Source organism: Siphateles boraxobius, unplaced genomic scaffold (assembly GCF_051911475.1).
Source record: "Siphateles boraxobius isolate OS27281-9 unplaced genomic scaffold, OSU_SipBor_1 18, whole genome shotgun sequence".
In the NCBI taxonomy this organism is placed as follows: domain Eukaryota; kingdom Metazoa; phylum Chordata; class Actinopteri; order Cypriniformes; family Leuciscidae; genus Siphateles; species Siphateles boraxobius.
The window spans coordinates 12578190-12585900 of NW_027508788.1; the positions used below are offsets into that span (position 1 = coordinate 12578190).

The following is a 7711-nucleotide window of genomic DNA, read 5'->3' on the forward strand; positions in this document are numbered from 1 at the left end:
TGGGAATCGTTTAAATGCCACGGCCTACCTGAGCATTGTTTCTGACCATGTTCATCCCTTTATGGCCACCATGTACCCATCCTCTGATGGCTACTTCCAGCAGGATAATGCACCATGTCAAAAAGCTCGAACCATGTCAAAAAGCTCGAATCATTTCAAATTGGTTTCTTGAACATGACAATGAGTTCACTGTACTAAAATGGCCCCCACAGTCACCAGATCTCAACCCAATAGAGCATCTTTGGGATGTGGTGGAACGGGAGCTTCTTGCCCTGGATGTGCATCCCACAAATCTCCATCAACTGCAAGATGCTATCCTTTCAATATGGGCCAACATTTCTAAAGAATGCTTTCAGCACCTTGTTGAATCAATGCCACGTAGAATTAAGGCAGTTCTGAAGGCGAAAGGGGGTCAAACACAGTATTAGGTTGGTGTCCTGATAATCCTTTAGGTGTGTGTAAATATGGTGTTTACAGCAGTTTAAATGCTATAGTGCATCTCATCTTAATGGACTGAGAAAGATTTGCCAGATCTTGCTGTGAGATATTACTTCACTCTTCCACCAAGGCGTGTTCTTAAACAGATCTGAGGTATATATATATATAATTGCATAATGTATTTACATGTAGAGCATCTTTCTACTGGTGTTTTTAAGAGTCAGTAGAAAGGTCTCTTTAATGTTATTGTGACATACATTTTTTTGCACCTGTGAACTGTTAGGTCTGGTTTCACAGACAGGGCTTAGATTAAGCCAAGATTAGGCCTTAATTCAATTAAGACATTCAAGTAGCTTTTATAAATGTGCCTTTAAAAACATTACTGTGTGGTTCTTGAGACAAAACAATGGCAGTGACATATTTTAAGATATGTCAGAGCAAGTTGCTTTCAAAACAGCTCAAACATGTATTTTAGTTCGAGACTCGCTTAAACCTTGTCTGTGAAACCTGTGTTTTGTCTAAAGGACTGTTCCACGGGTGCATGTGCAATAATTGTTTATGGTTCATGAAACAAGCATGAAAAACATTGTTTAAACTGATAAATAAAGATCTGTAAAGCTTATTTGGATTTTACAAAATTATCTTTGAAGTATAGTATCCTGAAAAAGGGTACAATAATAAATTATTTTTAATATATATATATATATATTTATATATATTAAAAATAATTTATTATATACAGGTGCTGGTCATATAATTAGAATATCATTAAAAAGTTGATTTATTTCAGTAATTCCATTCAAAAAGTGAAACTTGGATATTATATTCATTAATTACTCACAGACTGATATATTTCAAATGTTAATTTCATTTAGTTGTGATTAAAACAGACAACCAATGAGAATCCCAAATTCAGTATCTCTAGAAATTAGAATATTACTTAAAGGTGGGGTATGTGATTTGGAAAACGACCGGCAGATTTTGAAATTGCACAATTCAAATGGTCCTACCTTCTTTCCTCCAACGCTGGCTCTGACTCCACCCATTTGAAGAACATGGATGCGCAATCATGCACGAGCGAAAACTCAGATGTGCGAAAGATTGTAATGACGATTTACTACTAATCATGGAACCGGCTTTACTGACGAGATGCGCATGCGTCACAAGCTTTGAGTATGTGCACGAAGGGGGTCACGCGCTGGGGGGAAGGGGGTGTGGTACAACCGTTTGATTAACGAACTTACTGTCCAATGATTCCAGGTGGTCTTGGAAATGATTGGCTGGAGTTTTTCGAGTCTTGCCTCTTCCACAGATGATTAAATTGCTTAATTTTCATTTCAGTGCTTGTAACTCAGTGGCTGTAAGTGGGTTGGGAATAGGATTTCAAGTTATTTTGAAAATATGGACAAAAAAGAGAATCACATACCCCACCCTTAAGACCAACTAAAAAAAAAGTATTTTTAGCAATGTTGGCCAACTGAAAAGAATGAACATGAAAAGTATGAGCATGTACAGCACTCAGTACTTAGTCAGGGCTTTTTTTGCCTGAATTACTGCAGCAATGCGGTGTGGCATGGAGTCGATCAGTCTGTGGCACTGCCTAGGTGTTATGAGAGCCCAGGTTGCTCTGAAGGTGGGCTTCAGCTCTTCTGCATTGTTGGGTTTGGCATATCGCATCTTCCTCTTTACAATACCCCATAGATTTTCTATAGGGTTAAGGTCAGGCGAGTTTGCTGGCCAATTAAGAACAGGGATACCATGGTCCTTAAACCAGGTACTGGTAGCTTTGGCACTGTGTGCAGGTGCCAAGTCCTGTTGGAAAATGAAATCTGCATCTCCATAAAGTTGGTCAGCAGCAGGAAGCATGAAGTGCTCTAAAACTTCCTGGTAGACGGTTGTGTTGACCTTGGACCTCAGAAAACACAGTGGACCAACACCAGCAGATGACATGGCACCCCAAACCATCACTGACTGTGGAAACTTTACACTGGACTTCAAGCAATGTGGATTAGGTGCCTCTCCTCTCTTCCTCCAGATTCTGGGACCTTGATTTTCAAAGTAAATTATACATTTTCATTCATCAGAGAACATAACTTTGGACCACTCAGCAGCAGTCCAGTCCTTTTTGTCTTTAGCCCAGGCGAGACGCTTCTGACGCTGTCTTGTTCAAGAGTGGCTTGACACAGCTGCAGTCCACTCTTTGTGAATCTCCCCCACATTTTTGAATGGGTTTTGTTTCACAATCCTCTCCAGGGTTATCCCTATTGCTTGTACACTTTTTTCTACCACATCTTTTCCTTCCCTTCGCCTCTCTATTAATGTGCTTGAATACAGAGCTCTGTGAACAGCCAGCCTCTTTAGCAATGACTTTTTGTGTCTTGCCCTCCTTGTGCAAGATGTCAATGGTCGTCTTTTGGTCGTCAACTAGACTGAGAGACCAATTAAAGGCCTTTGCAGGTGTTTTGAATTAATTAGCTGATTAGAGTGTGGCACAAGGTGTCTTCAATATTGAACCTTTTCACAATATTCTAATTTTCTGAGATACTGATTTTGGGGTTTTCATTAGTTGTCAGTTATAATCATCAAAATTAAAATTGATAAAAAGGAATGAACACTTGAAATAAATCAGTCTGTGTGTAATGAATGAATATAATATCCAAATTTCACTTTTTAAATGGAATTACTGAAATAAATAGACTTTTTGATGATATTCTAATTATATGACCAGCACCTGTGTGTGTGTGTGTGTGTGTGTGTGTGTGTGTGTGTGTGTGTGTGTGTGTGTGTGTGTGTGTGTGTGTGTGTGTGTGTGTGTGTGTGTATGTATATATATATATTTATGTATGTATATATATATATATAAAAATTTTGCTGAGTTTATTAGACTGAACCATATTTTTTCTCTCTCTCATTTGTCCTCCTTTTATTGAATTATGGGAATTTAATATGTCGATTTTAGACCCAGTGGAAGTGAATGAAGACACACAGCAAAAACCTCATCGTTTCACAAATGAAGATGGGAACAGAAAGAATTTTACACAAAAACGAGCTCGAAAAACTGGAGTCAAAGGATCTTTCACCTGCTCTGTCTGTGGAAAGAGTTGCAGATATAAATCAGAACTTAAGACACACATGAGAATTCACACTGGAGAGAAGCCTTTTACATGCACTCAGTGTGGAAAGAGTTTTGTTGAGAAAGGAGACCTAAATATGCACACGAGAATTCACACTGGAGAAAAACCATTCGCATGCACTCAGTGTGGAAAGAGTTTCAGTCAGAAAAGAAATCTCAGAGATCATCTGCGCCGTCACTCTGGAGTGAGATCATTCAGCTGTGATCAGTGTGATAAAACATTTGTTGTTGAATCAAACTTAAGACAACACCTTACAATTCATGCAGATGTGAAGCCTCACGTCTGTCCTAAATGTGGAAAGAGTTTTTCACAACTTAAGTCTTTAAAAGAGCATGAAAGTGTTCATACTGGTGTAAGACCTCATGTGTGCTCTGACTGTTGGAAGACCTTCACTTCATCCAGCGACTTAAAAAGACACCAGAGAGTTCATACTGGAGAGAAACCGTACAAGTGCTCTTCATGTGGGAAGAGTTACACCCAATCGTCTAGTCTACAGAAACATAAGAAGTGTTGCCCGAAGTAAGCAAAGTTCAGATCCATCACTTTCAAGAAAATAACTATAAAGTAAATTATATATTGATAAATCAAAAGATGGAATTTTTTGCAACAAAGCAACATCATCTGAAAGAGAACTTTGTTATGGTGAGGATTGTTGGACATTGGGAGAAGGTCAAAATGCTCCAATTTTAGATGGAAATGCTTATTTTGTTTATATTAGGGAGTAAATATAGTAAAACCAGTTATTTCCAATATTCTGTACAATTTCATTTAGTTAGTCTGGCTGGTAAGAGGTGATGCACTATTATTAATGTAATTAATTCTATATATACTTACATTGAATGTAGAATTGGCTACAAGAATAAAGGGAAAAAACATGTACTTTTTTGAGTGGCATGAGAATTTTTTTTTCATGGAAAGTCATGAAAATTTTTTTTTTTTTTACCACATTTAAAGAAAGTAGTCTACCCATAATATGAATATTGTGGCATTAAATTTACATTAGATTTGTTTGTTTTACATCATATTTATTGTCATTTCCTTTTACTCGTAGTTTGCAGTGTTGAGCATTATAACAAATCACACGTTTCTGTTGAGTTTAGAAATGCAATGTCCAATCAGAATAATTTTGATTCGTCACTGTTATTTACAATTTCAATTTCAAGAGCACCTCTATAATGACTTCATGTTTATAGGCTATTTACCTTATGCAAGAAATTCATCCCAAATGCCCAAACCGGGCACACCTTCTTTGTATTTTTGATTCTTAAAGGACAAGTTCGGTATTTTACAAGTAAAGCCCTTTTTTAAGATCGTTTCTGATGAAATCGAACGGTTAAGATTGAAATTTGGACAAATGCTGCTGTCCCGAGAATTTTCGGTTTCTGTGTTAGCACCCCCCCACCTCCACAATGGTTTCATAGGTGCACTGGAAGAATCCTTCCTAAAACGCATTAAACTTTAGTTTACAAAGACGTGAAACTCACCGAGTGGTCTGGGGTGTTCACTGATATGCTCACACAAAAATCGCTGCAAAAGATGCTTTCCAACAGGTGTTTTACCGTTCGTTGTAAAACTCTGACCTATTTTTCGAAAAGCCTCACAACCAGACATTCTTCCGTTGAGAGCTTGAATAATAGACACTCCAGCCCAGTTGGTGGCGATAATGCACCTTTAACAATGTTTGGATAGCGTAGCCTACGATTCCGCGGCTGCATAAGACTACAGAAAGAATACAAACAACCCCATTTCCGTTTCCGGCGGCGGAGTAATACCGTAACTCACAGAACATCCAATACAAGTCAATGGCGTTGGACAAAAACTACGATAAAACCTGTTGGAAAGCATCTTTTGCAGCGATTTTTGTGTGAGCATATCAGTGAACACCCCAGACCACTCGGTGAGGTACACGTCTTTGTAAACTAAAGTTTAATGCGTTTTATGAATGATTCTTCCAGTGCCCCTATGAAACCATTGTGGAGGTGGGGGGGGTGCTAACACAGAAACCGAAAATTCTCGGGACAGCAGCATTTGTCCAAATTTCAATCTTAAAGGTGCAGTGTGTGACTTTTGGCGACATCTAGCGGTTCGGTTGCGAGTTTACACTAAGGGCTCAGCCCACCGCTCACCCCTCCCTTTCGAAGAAGCTACGGTGCCTGAAACTGGACAAACATATTGTCGTCTGAGACAGCAGAGAATAGCCAGAGTAAACCAAGTTTCTGTACCACAGTCCATTATAAACCACATCATGGATAAAGCCATAGTCAGGCTAGGATCAAGGGTCTTAATATATAATATAATAATAGTAATCAGCTGATTGTCTCACGAACGTAACCAGCACATTTCTCCCCACATAGCAAACCCATAATACAGTGAGGGAGAAGAACCACATGAAACTATGCAACTATATATTTTTTCTAACAGGGTAGTAAAAGTTTAGATGGCTAATATGAGCTGTTACTGTGGCTGAGCTGGTTAAAGCGTTAAGCCTTGTTTATACTGGACGCGTCCGCATGAGCCCAAAGGTGCGTGCGGCAAAAATGACGTGATTTTAACAGCGCGCGCGCCTCGCATCCCCTAGACACCATTTACTACACACAATAGGCTTTTTTTCTCTGATTTTGGAAACTCGATCGACTTTAAATGCTTCCAAGATCGACGGGTTGGCGATTCCTGTAACTGTTTTACGGTCAATGACTAGAGTACTAATCAGCTGTCTCACAAACGTAACCAGCACATTTATCCCCACATAGGATAGCCATAACACAGCGAGGGAGAAGAATAAAGTTACATGAAACAATACAACTACATATTTTACACCACTGGCAAGGGAAAAGTCACTACTCACGGTGTTTATGGCTAGCTTCTAGCTTTCTGCGGCTTCTCTTTCAAGGTAGTGATGAAACGCGCTCTGTAACGCTGTTTGTTCGCTGTCGGCTACGGTAGAAACATGACGTCACAATATGTCGACCTTCATAGAAGGGGATTCCCGCGCCCATGTAGATATAAATGCCTCATTGTAAGGTAATAAAAACATTACGGTTTATTAAGTAAGTTATTTATACACCACTGAACACATAGTTATGGATGTCATATTGCATTTCTGTTAATAGATACTCAAAATTTTCACACATTGCACCTTTAACCGTACTATTTCATCAGAAACGATCTTAAACTCAAGAGCGAGCACTCATGGTACCGCCCACACTGAGACTTTCAACACACCGGAGAAAGCATCACAAAACATGCTGGAAACTCATATAAACTCCCACTGCACTACAATAATAGGCTACTTTTATCAGCTTGACGTTGAAATAATGCTCCATGCTCATACCATGATAACGTTACATTGACTGCATTTAGCCGACATGTGATGTTATCTAGCATAAGGCATTTCACTAACTATTTGTGTATCTTTCTCAATCAGCAATGTCAACATGTGAATGTATGATATAATAATGAAAACGGTTAGTGAACTAGACTGAACAATTTCAGACAGTAGATCTAGTACATAAAATAAAAGTTACATCCTAAAGCACCTACTTTTTGTTAACATGGTACAGTCTTTTGTATTCATTTCATGTCTTATGTATGTTGTAGTTTACCTTGCTATTTCATTACAGTTTACCATTATTTATTTCAGCATATCTGAAAACTTGTAATTTACCACAATAAAAATAGCCATTGCATTGGTTTCATTGTTTTCATTTCAGGATTCCAATTCAGACAATTATGAACCTCTTTCTAACCTAACGTTATGAAACCGTTGTTTTGTACCAGGTCATAATTTCTTGCAGAACCAACACGGTTTCACACTGCACGCATTAGCAGAGTGTAAGCAGCGCGTATTTTTTTCGGCGCCCATGTTAACAGATTAGAGCATTCACACAGCACGCAGGAGCAGAGCAGGAGCAGCAGTGTCGCGATAGTTTCGGCGCCCGGTCTATTTTTGCTGCGCCGCTTACGCTGAATTAAAGTGACAATGCATTGATCATGGCCAAAATACACAGCAGCTTTACCCAAAAATCGCATTGATGATATCTATTGTGTAAAAATCAATCAAATGACCTTCATCAATTTAAAAAGAAAACAAATGTCCAAAAACAAACTTGTTGCCCAAGCTACAAAAACAAAGATGAACC

General features: G+C 38.7%; 1 pseudogene across 1 annotated transcript in view; it reads left to right on the forward strand.

The window, feature by feature from the left end:
- Window positions 1–1871, forward strand: part of LOC143741201 (uncharacterized) — a 267182-nt pseudogene extending 265311 nt beyond the window's left edge. The window contains exon 2 of the transcript XR_013204959.1: window positions 1385–1871. The product of XR_013204959.1 is annotated as an uncharacterized LOC143741201 (transcript). The remainder of the gene's footprint in view (window positions 1–1384) is intronic.
- Window positions 1872–7711: the final 5840 nt, after the last annotated feature.